Source organism: Podarcis muralis, chromosome 5, assembly GCF_964188315.1.
Source record: "Podarcis muralis chromosome 5, rPodMur119.hap1.1, whole genome shotgun sequence".
In the NCBI taxonomy this organism is placed as follows: Eukaryota; Metazoa; Chordata; class Lepidosauria; order Squamata; family Lacertidae; genus Podarcis; species Podarcis muralis.
The window spans coordinates 58208152-58223972 of record NC_135659.1 but is presented as its reverse complement, the minus strand read 5'-3'; the positions used below and the strand labels follow the sequence as shown (position 1 = coordinate 58223972).

General features: G+C 40.0%; 1 protein-coding gene across 6 annotated transcripts in view; it reads right to left on the bottom strand.

Annotated features, from left to right (window-relative positions):
- The window catches only part of FOXP4 (forkhead box P4), a 140047-nt gene that overhangs the window by 104309 nt on the left and 19917 nt on the right, over positions 1–15821 (bottom strand). Inside the window, exon 1 of one of the 6 annotated variants that reach the window (XM_028734125.2) lies at positions 7185–7278. The exons of the other annotated variants lie outside the window; for them this stretch is intronic. The gene's annotated coding sequence lies outside the window, so the exon portion shown is untranslated. Of the gene's footprint in view, positions 1–7184; positions 7279–15821 lie in introns of those variants that run through there. 6 annotated transcript variants of the gene reach the window in all.

Sequence of the window (15821 nt, the reverse complement as noted above, 5' to 3'; positions counted from 1 at the left end):
TGACAGTGCTTTCCAACATGCATCTTCCTACTTCACAGGGACACACACTCTATTTTCAGCAAATAAGTTGTTCAAAATGTGAAAAAGAACTTGGTTTTCAAACTCTCAACCACACACACAAAAAAAAGTTTTCCTAGCTGTACACATTATCAGTATTACCTACATTGTGAGTGCTGCTCAGACCTTCATAGTCCAACAGGATTCCTTTCCCCTTCCCTTTTTATATTCCTGCTATATTTTCTTTCAATTTATCAACTCCCTCCATCAAATCAGTGCCTCTGAAGCTTTTTTATTCTGTAGAAAAATTATACCCTGCTTTTTCACTCCACAAAAGGAGTTGCTTGAAATGGCTTATAAAAATAAAAGTAAGAATAAATTCCTAATTAAACCATAAAAACACAAAGTTACGAAGCTAAAAACAGCATCTAAAGCAAACATAAAGAGCAGCGCAACCATAAAAGCAGCTACAGAATCTTGTTTCAAAAAGAACATTTTGATCACTAGTGGGCAGAAAGTATGATTGTATATTGTTTTGTTTCAATTTATAAGTACGGTGTGAGCACATGTGAAGGTTGTTAATACGAACACCAGAAGCTGCTGTATAGCAAATCATCATGCAAACCTCCCTGCCGCCTCACACCCTCCTCCTCCTGGTAGGCAAGAGAGACCCATCTGCCAGAATGGTAGCATAGAAGCTGCACTCCACTAGGCAAGTCACTTCTGCCATTCCATTGGCACATCTAGCTCAGCATTGTCTCCACTGACTGCCAGTAGCTGTCCAGGGTTTAAGACAAGAGTATTTCCCAGCATCACCTAGTAATTCTGGTAACTGACTTCCTGCATTCAATACATGTGCTCTGCCACTGAGCTATAGCCTCTCCCTCTTTATCCAAGGATAAAAACATTTAGAACTAAAAGCGGGAGAGCCATTTTTAAATCACATGAACGTTTTCGCCAGCATAGGCTTTGCTATTACAAGCGTGGGAACACAAAAGTAGATTTTAATCTTATACATGACGCATAGAAACAACATGAATCCATCTCCTTCAACTTGCCATTCCCCTCCATTACATCTTTGTTCAGCAGGCAATCCTAGCCACTTAAAGAAAAAAGACAGAGAAAAAACATGCAGCTTGCTCCAAAACGTCATGAGTTTTGTATAACTGGTCAGGAGGCAAGGTGGAGTAGAATCACAGAATTCTAGAGTTGGAAAGGTCGCTGAGGATCACGTAGAACAACACCCCACAACGCAGAAATATGCAGCAGTCCCAAACGGGGATTGAACCTACAACCTTGGCGTTATCAGCAATGTGCTCTAACCAGATCCATTTTGTTTAGCTACAGTTCGTTTCTAGCTTTTCTCCAGAGCTTAGGTACACTTAAATCAAACCAATTATAATAGGTCAACTGTACATATTAGTTTTATAGGTACAGATAATAAATGTTTGCAGATGAAAAAAAGTAACAGAAAACATGCTACATGAATCATGCAGTTATGAATTGTGTTTATCTACACCATGATACTTCGTATACAGAAGGGAGTATCTCTTCCAAGAGAGCACTTGCCATGAAAAAAGTATACATTATCTAACTGACTGATTGTATGCTTGAAAGTTTATACTGTATTGTATTGTATGTTGCCTAGCGGTTCGCTGCATGAAGTGACTGATAAATATAAACAACTAAGTAACTTTTAAAAATAGAAACAAAGTAGTCCTTTCTTCCTCAAAAGTATTCATCCACCCATCCATCCATCCATCCATACACGCAGTTAGCAGATTCAAATGCATACCATCAACTAACGTTTTATTGGGCAACACATGATGTGTTACAGGTGCTGTGATACAGTATGGTTCCTGCTTTCTCTTGTCTGGATCCTATGCTCCTCAGACAATATTTGAATGAAGAGGAAACTTGGGATGGTTTAAAATGGTTTACTTCTCCCTCTACCCACATCAACAGCATTTATATGAGTACATATAGAGAACAAGGCAAGGTACTTTTAGTGCCATGTATGAAAATGCCTTAACCCTGGGATCCTCATGTGATGGTTTGGGAAGGCAGCATGGTTGGTAGTGGTGTCCAGTTAGAGCACCATCAAGAAAAAAAATTCGAAACAACTGCTGCAGAACAAAATCCCAGGCTTATCTTTATCTCTTCCCATTGATGCCCCAAGCAAATGCACTGGGTACTCATTTAATCCTAGTCCTGCCTGTCTGAAAACTGCTATTGTGGTAGACGGAAAAAGAAAACAAGCCGAATGCACTGAGAAATCCCAAACACACCAAGAACTGAACCATGAAGAAATACTATAGATTTGGGAAGGGACCACAGTTCAGCGGTAGAACACATGCTATGTGTGCAGAAGGTCTCTGACATCTCCTGGTTTGGCTTGGTTTTTAAAAGGATCAGGTAGCAGGTGATGTGAAAGACCTCGGCCTGAGACTCTGGAGAGCCACTGGCAGTCAACAGACAATATTGAGCTAGATGGATAAATAGTCTGAGCTAGTGTAAGTCAACTTCCTATGTTCCCATCTATCACAGAGGGCGATACATGGTTGCATAAGGCTTCAAAGCTCCACCCCATTATGATATGGGAGGAGAGTTTCATGATGAGATAAAGTATTTTAAAGTTAAACAGGTTCATGTTCCAAATACGTTTTCACATATTTTAGTAATAAATATTCAAGAGCCTACAGTTTATAGGGACTTCTAAGCATTTTAGGAAAGCAGTTGTTCCCGTACTGTCCATAAAAATAGCCACAGAAATACTGGAATATAAGAGTATTTATTCTCCCCTATAGGTCTAGAAGAATATCCTGATGACCACACCACGTACAACCCTTGCACTGAACATGTTCATTGAAGCTCCAGTGGGCTAAACACTATATTGAACTTTAAAGTTCAACTGTCACCAGCCATGCCAGAAAGTGGCTAAGCATTTCTGTACTCTGAAGAACAGTAACATTCCAAAATGAGCCCATGCCACATGACACCCAAACATTCCTGTGATCCACAACTTGTACACCAGGTGTGTATGATATAGGCAAGTGATACAATTTTACCAAAATCAAACTCCCACCAGTTTGCAAAACTATCAACATTCCCAACATATATGTCTTTCCTTGGTGGGGTGGGGTGGTTTTTTGTGTGTGCCCTTTTTACTGTTTTCCCCACTCTTAATCTTAATTCTCAAACTTTCGCTGCATGGGTGGCGGTGTTTGAGAGAAATAGATAGAATCAATTTTCATCCAAACCAGTGGAGGGGGGGGGGTGTTCCTAGTTAAGTGAGAGATTACTCCACAAAGTGTTAGGGACAAAATGCTGTTTACAGTTTTAGAGGACTGTGTCAGATAGTTAACCCTCTACTGATATATGCCAGCAACTTTTAAAAAAATGCAGCTAGAATAAGCAAGGGAAAGAGCAGTCATATTCCCATATCTGAGGTTTGCCAATAAAAACTTGACATGCAACCCTAAAAGTGGTTCTAAACCCAGGGAAGTGTAACAAACCCTCAAGTTATGACTTTTTAACACACAATGATTTGGAAAAAGTTTTAAATTATGACTTTTAAAGACATTAGGTTCCCAGTGCTATTTGGACAACTATAGCACCCAGAAGGCTCAGTAAGGCCTGTGTCTCCTCCCCAAAGGGCTGCTTTGCGGGCTATAGTTTAAGAGCATACATCACAGAGCATGCAGCTTGACTGACACATTTTAAATAGATGCATGCAGCGGTGTGACAGATGTGATTGAACAAGATGTGTACACTTTGAGCCTACATATTATTACTACACTTATAGCTCACTTTTCTTCCACAGAGCTCAAAATGGCATATCAATAGCACCTCCAGACTATCAGCATTTTGCACGAAGGAGTCAAGCACATACCAAGAAATTTAGGTTTGTGCAATTAAAGTGGATTAAAGTGCTTTATCATCCCACCACAACAAATCCACTTTAAAAAAGAAACGGACTTTTGTGGTTAGGGAAGTGACAGGGAAATGCGTTGAAAAGTGTGACATGAACAAATGGTCACTGCAAAGACATATGAATATACCACAAGCAGATCAGGATGAATGCTCATTGTTGTATGACCTCGCCACAAACAAATCAGAACCCCCAGGTACAACGTAACTCCTGTGAAAGCAAATCAGGATGAATGATCAATAAATAGATTGTCTGGAAGACCCCAAAGAATTCCCAGATAGTATCCCTAATTTACATGCTAAGAATACCCAGGCCTGCTTCAAGGCAACAAGTCTGTTGAATCACATGCCTTCAGACCACAACCCTGGCTACAGCCTCATAAGAACATAAGAGCTTGTTGGATCAGGCCCATCTAGTCCTGTATCCTGTACTCTCACAGTGGCCAACCAATGCCTGTGGGAAAAACTCAGTTCTGACAATTCTCTAAACCACAATTTGGAAGGATTAGAAACATGACACTGGTTTCCTCCTCAGTTTCCTGATTTGTTCTAACTATAGCTTGTCATGGCATCCAAATCAAGCAAACCATAGTTGCCAGATTCCAAATCCACGCTTAGAACAACCAGGAAATGGAGAACCACTGCATTAGATGGAAGGAGTGAAGCCATGGTCTATTTCCAACCTTCAAATCACATTCTGAACGGGATGTCTGAGCTAGACAATGGGAAAATATTTAGGCTGCAAGTCTGTACCCATTTACTTGGGACTAAGCCCTATGACACAGGTGGCGCTGTGGGTTAAACCACAGAGCACAGGGCTTGCCAATCAGAAGGTCGGTGGTTTGAATCCCCGCGACGGGGTGAGCTCCTGTTGCTCGGTCCCTGCTCCTGCCAACCTAGCAGTTCGGAAGCACGAAGTGCAAGTAGATAAATAGGTACCACTCTGGTGGGAAGGTAAACGGCATTTCCGTGTGCTGCTCTGGTTCACCAGAAGCGGCTTAGTCATGCTGGCCACATGACATGGAAGCTGTACGCCGGCTCCCTCGGCCAGTAAAGCGAGATGAGTGCTGCAAGCCCAGAGTCCTCTGCGACTGGACCTAATGGTCAGGGCTCCCTTTACCTTTAAGCCCTATGAATTCAGTTACTTCTCAGTAGACATGAATAGAATTGCACTCTTAGTCACGTCACACAATTGAGACAAATAATAATCATAGCAGTGAGTAACAAACTGACCCTAACATCAGCTCATGGCTTCAGATATATACTTAGAATAAAGTCAAGTACCTATTTCACTGATGTTAATTCCACTTTTCTGCATATGGTGAATAATAGAGGAGTATCTTCTACTTCACAACCACAATGCTTTTGCCCATTTGTTAGTACACTCACATCATTACCAGCATGTAGTACTGGAATGAACCCTGATATATGATATTTGCTTTTATGTAAATGCTGCCTTCTGCCAGCCTTCTCACTTGAGTTGAAGCACTGGTCCCTGAGTTCCTTATTTATACAATGGGAGCAGTATTCTAGTTTATTTTTGGGAGATGAGCAAGCCAACACTATCAGTAAAGGATTGAAGGAGTGTTAAGCCTGGCAATGATTTTTCCAGCATGAATATCAGGAGAATTTATTGCGAACTTATTAGAAACCTTGACAGGAAACTGAAAAATCACCAAACTATAAATTGTCAAAACTAGAAATGGATCCTATAGTATAAACACAAACACACACACAAATTTCTCTCAGCAACTGCTATGGCAAGCTACACCATTTTATCTGCATTCAGAAGAAGGCATGTGGGTACAATCCAGAAGTACTAGCCTAACAATTTAGTCAGTCTCTCTGGCTCGAGCTATCACAAATCACCACCCATGGAAATCTGGACAAGTAAGTGTATATGGCATATCAAAATGGCAGCCAATAAGAACTACCAACTGACTAGATTTTTAGTAGTCTGAAAGGGCCTGTTTGCAGTTAAAGCCTAGTCTCAGTGCCAAGCAATTTTTAAATTTAAATGAATAAATAAGCAGTAAAGATACAGATGAGCAGCGGTGGTTTTTCAGTCTTTCTGGGAGAGGTAATACTGGCAACAATACCACATACAAGTACATGCACAAACATAAAGAGCAGGGAGGTCAGACATTCATCCTTCAATGATTAATTAGTGTGACTGGATAACTAATTGCGATTCTTTTTGTCTGGAATCAAAATAATTTCATTCAACAATTGTCCACTGATTTCACTTTCCGTATTTGTTTGTTTCAAAGTACACCTTTTATTTGGCAGTGAAAGGAGGTTAGGGAAAGAGGTAGACGAAAGAGACAGGCAACAGGAGTAAAGAGAGACCCAATACCATATGGCACATAGGCATATTAATTACTGCTGCTTTTTAATTAACAATTGCTTAATCTGAGCAGTAACATTTGCCTTGACATCTTTTGACTCTCTCCTAACCTGTGAAGTGCGCATGCCATGCCAAGTCATCAATTAATTTTTATTGACGTTTTCTTCCCTTAAACAGGCACAATACCAGGGTTTTCCAATTAACACCTCCACACTCTCTAATTAGTGCAATTAACAGACTGATGGATGCCCGGAGTTTCCCTGGGAGAGAGAGCACAGAGATCAGCTGGTTTTGCTGTATGGACAGATCTCTCACTGAGAGCAAGCACACGTAACAGCATATACATGTTATCTTCTAGAATATTAAAATGAAGTATTTGCAGATCTGTGGGCAAGCTACAAGAGTCTGTTCTCTGTATTGGGAGAACTGTATGTGTAATGCAGTGGTGTACATGTACAAAAACACAGAAATGTTTATCCTTAAAGCAGCACAAAGCTCATCAAAATGTTCAGCAACCCACGTACTGTATGCTCTCGTTACAGAGGTAGCTATATTATGACAGTGCTCTGAAGCAACTGTTTCAAATTGCAGTTTTAAGCATATACAAAAACTGTAAAGTTAGATTCTCAAATATATTCTTCTCATAAAGTTTTTGAAGCAACAAGGGGTAAAAGCTTCACTTTCTCCTTTCACTTCTCGATCTCTTAAACTACAGGAGCAAAAAAAAAAAAAAAAGAATCAGGCAGACACCTTAATTTTTTCTTCTTCCAATATTCTGGTCCCACACACCTCAAGACAAGAGAGCTAAGCTAATGTGCTTGTAGCAACAGTCTGCAGATGCTCTTAATTGTCATTTCAACTCTGCACATATCTTACTAAAAGATTCCTTCTGCCAACATAAAATCATCACCTCACATCCGTCCGCTTTGCTCTTCTGAATGTTGGGTAAATAACTTCTCCTGCCAAGAATACACTTGTCACCGATAGCAACCAGAAACTCCATGGCCTCAAGTCATCCCCCAATGAGCACCTTCAACTGTCATGGAACCTTCTGCCATCAAAGATTCTGCCACCTTTACACATTTGACCCCCTGAGTAAGTCACAGCAGATAAGACACCCACACGCATCATCTGTGTCTGTGCCTTCCACCTCACTGCCAAGTAGCACTGAGTGGCAGGGAGAAAGCAAGAACCCACAAGCACAACAGCAACATTCCAGAAGGCAGCCAAAACTCTGTATTTGCTTTCTACTTGGGCAGCGGGTGCACTTTCCAAAATGCTGAGGTAGTCGAGGAGAATAGAGAGCACAACACTGTAAGAGGCAGCAAGGTCTACTTAGATCTGTGAGTTAGAAACTGCTAGGAGCCAAATGGCTCTTGGGACCTGGGTTGTGGGCGCCAAAACAGAATGTACAGTCGCCATTTTGGGGGGGGGGTTTCAGCAACACTTTTTATTTATTATTTTGATAAGCATGAACTAGTACACAATTCACATAAGTGAGACTGTTAATATCACTTTAACAGAAATTATTAATACATGTTAAATTTAGTGTTTACAATAAAAATATTGGTACCATACTTCAGTTTTCAAAACACTCTACTATTTATTGCTAAACTCCTTAACATATTGTTTATCCTTAACATATACTTTGAGGCTTCAAAGCACAAACATTTCAGTAATCCTGAAGTTTCAGTCAGGCTCAAAACATGGCACCCAGACTTTTTGAGGTGCTCGCAAATGGAGAATCTTTAGGCGCAAAATGCAGCTGGTGCCCTGCTAGTTTCGAACCCTGTCTGTGAGGGTCTATTTTTAAGCTTGGAAAAGAAAAGTCATCAGAAGATAAGAGGATTCACTTTGATTAGAAACCCCCCCCCCCCCGATTCTGTAAATAGTATATGGGCTAAAAAGGAGCAAATATCAATTTTGTCCAAACTTGAATGTCAAAAAGCAATCTGAAGAAGTGTGCATGCACACAAAAGCTTATACCAAGAACAAACTTAGTTGGTGTCTAAGGTGCTACTGGACAATTCTTTTATTTTTTTATATATGTCAAAAAGCAAGACACTCCACTCACTAGCTCCTCAGTGCACTCCACAGATAAATCCAAGAAGTTCAGAACATGAAATGGTACAAGCAAGAGCTGTGCACTGCAAGTACAGTAAGCCCTCCAAGGATCTCACTTAAAGCCCAAATTGTGTATCGTCAAAACACAATGGCAGTCCCACCCGCCATTGCACCCAAAGTATTTTGTCCTGGATGCTCACCCCCCTTTTTTTAAATTGCCAAACACATAAAGCTGAAGGAGCACTTAAATTGTGAAGTTACTATACGGTGGTAGTACAGCACATTGTTGCATATAAGTACAGTATGAAGGCCAAGCATGCACACAGCAGTAGGCAATATGTGCAAATATACAAACATACATGCATACACACATCCTTTCCCACTCCAGAAGCCATGACCAATCTGAGATGCATGAAGATTCCTTCCAGTACCAAAATATGAAGATTAGACTGAAAATTCAATATGTAGCACATCACACTCCACATCAACAGCATTCTGTCAAGATTAAACAAACCCTAATCTCAAGGAAGCATAGGGAGAGAATATATTCTAAACCCTATTCACATATGTACCCTGTGTTTTGGACAATTCTCTGGCTTTCTTGCACCTTCTATCACATTCTAGCTGAAAAAGGAGGCCAAATGAAATTTTTAACTTCTGGCACTGAGCTGGCAGGAGCTTATTTTTGGTTGAAAGTCGGAACATACTCTTGTCATATTTTAATAACCACAGTCTTAGAGATCCAAATTCATACAGCTTCAGGGCAATTCCCATTCAGTTCCAAACTCTGAAAGTTCAGCCCCTCCCAACATTCAACCAAACCGGTTTGCCCAATTCATTCTTTCAGGCTTCAGAACTACCAAGAAAGGAAGAGACTAAGGCCAGGCATAGCACTCAGTTTACCACCCAAAAGGTCTTCTCCCCAAGTTGTGAATGCCAGGATTCAAATACAACAGCATGCAGCTACTCTTTGCCAAAGGTTAGAAGAAGTAGCTAAATGAAACACTTAATTCTTTCATTTAAGTTTGTAAATATTTTTTATTTTATTAATTTCATAAAATTTATATGCCATTCACTATAAAAAAATCAAAACACTTAACAGAAGATAAAACAGTAAAATAAAAAACACACATATTGTTTTAAAGAAGTGGAGATGCCAATATATTCAAGGTTCAACAGTCAATCCTTTCCTAGCAAAGTCCTGTAAATTTCCTCAAGTCTGTTTGTCTCTCCCTTAAGAATAGAATATGTTGCCTATATTCTGGCAAAAGATCACAAAAAAAGTAATGGAAAGGAAATGCTTTATGAACCCAGGAAAATGGACCCTATGCAAAGAAGGTGGGGTGATGAAGAACAGACTTGTCCCAACTATCCTAACTAGCAACGTACTATTATTAACTTACCTAAACATTTCTACATCATCCTTTACTGTACTTGAATTTTAGGGTGATGTGCAACAAAAAATCATATCATAATGAAAATTACAATAAAACAGCAAAAAAAAATGTTAAAAACAAACCAAAGTTTACAACAGACTAAGATACTTGGGTAAATAATAACATTTTTTCCAGGCACCAGGCACACTGCAATGTATGCATCAAGTGTGCCTCTTTGGGGAGGGCATTCCATAGGCATAACACCACTATTGAGAAGATTCTGTCTCTTGCGGTCAAATGTTTCTCTGATAAAGGAGGTACATGGACATGGGCCTCAGCAGATCTTAACATGTAGGCAAGTTGGTACTGAAAGAGATGCTCCTTCAGGCATAAGAGATGCCACAAACAACACTTTTTCATGCCTAGAGTTTCATTTTTCTGCTTAATTTATTCTCAGCATTCAGCAAATGATCTGGATGTATCTGAGGCTAAGGCTAAGTAGCTGGGAAACCGAACGGTCTTTTTTTAAAAAAAAAATTATTATCAAGTACTGTTGCACTGAGAACAGTGATTTTCTAGGCCACCTTATAAAGGTTATTTCACAGAATTCTTTCTGTCCTCTAACTGCCAAGGAGAAATGTGTCACACAGGAAGCTGCCCTAAGCCTCATGGCTGATCATCCATGTCAAAACCCCAAAGTCTACATACTGCACCATACTACGTGATACTTTGAATTCCAGAGTCTGTGGAGACTTATACAAGGTGTAGAAAGGAAGGGAGCAATACCTCCTTGCCAACTGACCAGGCCTCCCTAGACCACTTCAGAATGCTACAACTTGGCCTTGAGATTGACTAAGCAACACTAGTGCTAGCCAGGAATGAGTTTGCACAGCTATCTGAAGGATAAAGTATTTTCTCTCACAAACCTCTACTCACATTCAGTCTTTGCTTAAACATGTGAAGAGCTGAACGATATTCCTCCCCAAGTGTGGGTAATAGGAAGTCTTTAGAAAACAGCTCTTAATCTTAAAAGGCTTTGGGTTCAGGAGGAGGAGGAGAACCTAGGATTGCTCAGAGTGGCTTTTTACCCTTTAATTAACACACAAACACATGGAAATGTGGAAAGGGATTAGAAAATAAAATCTGCAAGAGCTAAAATGAATTTAAAGCATTACAGTAAATTAGAAGAGATTTAAGGAAGCAAGGATTGGCTTAGTCCAGGTACCCCCTTTAATGGGATCACACCTATGGATGCTTTCATCTACTACTTTCATCTAGCTAAAAAGCAACTTTTTATTTTGGAGTAAGTCACTTTTGAGCCCACCCCATGCACTAATAGTCATTAAAAGAACATGACAACTTCCCTTCAATGTCCCATGCTCTTGCACTTCATACTTTTCTATAGTCTAGTGTTGCTTCCAGTGTTGACATTCATTAGTGAACTCACAACGCAAAACAATGTGAAACCCTGTCCAGATTCTGTTGCTTTCCACCTTTTTCCTATTTCTCCAAATCCTTGACTCTGAAGAGGAGTTGAAAATAATTCTATGGCAGTTGTCTCCCTGAAGCTGGAGCCAGGGAGAAGTTGCATAGACTTACATTTCATACAGTCTCCTTTCTCCTAGGTCATAAAGAAGTGAGAATTGTAGACATTTCCACTGTACAACTGGGGACTCTATTTTTGACAAAGGAAATAACGTTTGAAAGTCCAGTCCAGGGGGCTAAATGGATTACAAGACCATCAAGACTATGTGCAGCAGGTACAGTATATACAAGATAATGAAAAATTTCACAGGAGGTGTTCAACTGGTGGGAATGAAGATGAATTGGTAAAGGATCTATGGGCCTCTAATACAGCCTAGAACAGCCTTTGCATATCCGTCATTTTAAGCAAAACTTAGCACTTCAATAGGGGACCACATAGTTAACAATGAGCAGGAATTGGCCTCTCCAATACAGTCACTTGCCTTCCCCTAGAAGGGCCATAGGTCAATATTCCATGTAGAAGGTCTCATGTACAATCCATGGTATCTCCAGATACAGCTAGAAAAGATTCCGCCTGAAACCCTGAAGAGCCACTGCCAGTTGATCTATAGAATACAGATCTAGATAAACCAATGATCTGACTTGATACAAAGTCACTTCCTATGTGCCTTTCATCAGAATGAGGGGGGGGGGGGAATAGCCAACTTTTAAATCCTTCCACAGTAGCAGAGTTTCTTCTGCCATTATTATCCTATATAAGATGCCAAGGCTAGAATTGGAAGCCTTCATCTCTTCTGCGGAGAGGAGTGACTGGGTGAGGCAACCGGCTTGCTTTCGCTGCCTTCAGCGACTGAAAAAGTGCCAGGCGTTGGCATCCTGGTTTCACCCACTGCTTGCTTTCTGCTGAGCTCTTGAAAAGATTAAAAAAAGAGCCCCACTCCATCTCATTAAGAAAGTAAACACAAGAGCCATCTAAGTGTCTAATTAAGCTTCTAATTAGTCCCTGCTTGTTACTAATGCAAATTAGATTACGCCGCTTAACTACAGCATGTCCACAACACCCTTGTTAATTGCGGCCTTTTGAAATTAAATTACTCCCTAATTAGCATATCAAAGCCATTGATTCGAAGCCAGGAAAGATGAGGGCAGAAGGAAGCTGAACGCCAAGTTTTGTTAATCAGGGACGACTAATTAAATAGTGACGTTGCACACACAGGGGCTCCTGCCTTACTGTTTGGGAGACTCAGGAAACCATATGTGTGTGAGAGACTGGGTCTAAGCGAGGGTAACAGAACCTTCCTCATTGTGTCACCCTGAAGGGTTTCAAAAAGGAGGAGGGCATAGAGAAGAGGCTACTGCTTGCCAGCACTCATCTGTTCAGAGATGGCAACTGAATTTTTAAACTTTTGTTCTGTTGCCACCGGGAAGGCTATTTCATGCTATAACGAATAATGCATGTTTCCAACACGACTACTCTTAAAAAAAATCATCGTCGAAATATAATTGTGCATATGCAGTGCCTCTGGACTTGCATGCGAATAACTCTAGCCAATAGTTTCCTCTGTTTTTAGAATGAATCTGGTCATTCACAACTTCTGGCACCCCAAAACAAGTGTAGTCCTCTATCAAACCAATTAAGGCAACCTAGGTTTACCACCAAGTTCACACCAGATGCATCTTAGGCATATACCTAAGAATGGGATTTAAAAAGCCAAAGAACATTTAAGAGCTCAGATCCGAGTTTTCCAAATTTTCCATCATGTCGTATAACCCCCCTAGTTTATACCGAACTATACATAAAAAGCGATACAGAACAAAAAGGTCTTGCTTTTAATCAAGTACAAACCACAATGAGGATAGATTACCAGATTTTAGGAAAGTGATTATAACCAACAGCCGTGCAAAGAACAAAATCCTGTGGCATCTTACAGACTAACAGATGTGTTGCAGTGCAAGTATTTGTGAACTAGAGTATCAATAGATACCTGAAGCATGATCCTCAACTGACGATAAGGCTACGGAGGCTTGAGGGTGGGGGACGGGAGACGAGGCGTGTAAATAGCAAGGCCAGAAGTGTATGAAATGCAAAGAGATATATCCTGCGGCATTTCTGTGGAAAGCTCAAATGTATGTAAGATATACAGAGTGGCCTCTCTTATTCCCGAGAAAAGAGCAAGAGAACTACTAAGAACTGTCATACCCTCACCTGTTAACTAGGGATTATTGGGGGGGGGGGGCTTTTTGCAAGGTAAAAAGGGGAAGCAATCCAGAGACAGGGTAAGAAGTTGCCTAGGGTGAGACACTTTTATGTATCCTTGGTATACATTCTGAAAGTCCAGGATGGCTGACATGCGATCTGGGGCAAAATGTACTACCCCACTGCCTCTGAAGGAATGGAGTCCCTGAATACTCTATGAAGTGGGGAAAAGAAAAAGAGCTATGTTTCTGAAGGACAATCATTCAGACACCATTTCCTTGTTAAATATTTTCTGCATGTGCAAATTAACTTATATTCACATTAATACCAGAATATGCACAAATGCAGTTCTTAAGGACTAGATATTTCTCCACTCGCTTGGCAAACCCAAGTGATAATAAGTACCAATTGTCACTGCAGGTACAAGCCAGACTAAGAGTGTAATATTCAAGTGTGGCTTATAGCAAAGGATCTATAACCTAGATTTTTCCCATTTCATTTTTTATATATATAAAAAATAACACCTATTTTTTGCAACCCAGGCTTGTAATCGAAATCATATAACTTGCATGACTTATCAGCAACTAAGGCTCAGAAGTATGCATGCCAACCTTGAGAATATGTATCACTGAACATGCAGGGTTTAAAGCTGTTTTTCCATAACAGTATTTTTAAAAAATGAGATTCATCCTATGCATACATCCCACTGCTTTCAATGCTTATTTCCAATAAACATATATAGGATTTCAGGCTATCATGCAAAGGCCAGAGCTACAGTGCTAAGAATTTAGTCACTGAAAATGGACCAAAAAAGTGAGAGGGCAAATGAAATTTCTAGTTTCATGTGAACAAACCCTCCATTTTATTCAGCATTAGAAAACTAAGGTGACACATACTGACATAAGTTATTCAAAATATGCTGGAAAATGTATTACTTGAGCGTGCGGTTTTTTATGGAATAAAAAAAAGGACTTAAAATATCTAAATGAGAATATACTTTGAAGTTGTAAGAAGGAGCACACCATCCAATATCAACCTTGCCCACTCTAGAAAGGTTTCACTACCACACTACTACAGCTACTTGACTTAGTGCATAGTAGGGGGAGGTTGGATTGCTCTGGAAGACTGCAATCTTAAACCCTCTTGCCTAGGAGTAAGCTCCATTGAACTTAGTGGGATTTACATCAAACAAGTATAGGGCTCTAATGTACATCTTTCAAGCTTGATGCATATAAGTCACAATAGAAGTGAAAATTATACCAATTCTGATGTCTCCAGCCCTCTGGAAGTGCATGCCTAGAGATCCTTGGATCTGGACTGTTTTCACACACTAACAACGCAACCCGCAGAATTCTATCTGTTATATTTTATCTGCGCAATCACAATTAATTTCAGGAAGCAAAAAGTCTTGTTGAAAAAGATGGCTTTTGAGCTGTCTGGCCCCAAAATAGCAACTACGCATTCCGTTTTGGTGACTGTAACACTGGTTTAAGGAGCCATTTGGTGCCTAGCTTATATATCAGAGTTTCTAACGCTGCTCCACAATGAACTGCACTGTGAACTTCCATAACCAATTGAAGTATCAGGGTAAGCATAGGAGGCTGCAACTAAACTAACAAGCTTCTAAGGGTAGCATAAAACCAGGACTGTTGAAGCATTTTATAGTCTAAAGTTCAATTTATGCTCTGTAAGACCAACACCTAACCTGAAGTTCTCTCATCATACACACCCCTGAGCTGTTCCACGAAGATCATCTTTGGTACAGGAGATGACCAACTAACCATGCTGTTCTGCTTAGTAGAAAAATACATTTCAATATAGAAATCTTGAAAGCATCACTTTCCCAAAGGGAACAGAGATTTCCAAGTCAATCAGTGATGATGAAACTAAGAAGAGGGATGCATACACCTTCCAACTTTTTTCCTTTGCATAATTATAATACATGAAGCTGCTGTCATAGTGCAGAAACTACTTAGCAAAATTAAGAAATCAGTAATTCAAGGGATACACACAATAGAAGCAGCTCAGTTATCACTTTATATCTAACACACCAAGCTAGGTGGTGTTTTTATGTTCAGGTTCACAACTAACTGGAGCATAATATTGACCACGATTTAATTATGACTTGATATTTCTCCTCCTACCCCTTGATGGTTTAGAACAAGCAAGTGACAAAACACAGCCTACAGAGTGTAAATGGGTCTTGAACATTTTTGCGAGCCCTTGAAAAGATAGGCTTGAAATCAAAATAGCAAAGTGCATCGTAGGCTCAGAAATTGGTGGAAAAGTAGAAAGCCAAGCATTATTAGTGGTAGAACACATAGTTAGCACACAAAATGTGCTATGTTCAATTCCCAACTAAACTAGATGGTCTACCTCTTAGACAATACTAGGTTCAACCAAAGGTAACCCTTGGGTAATTATT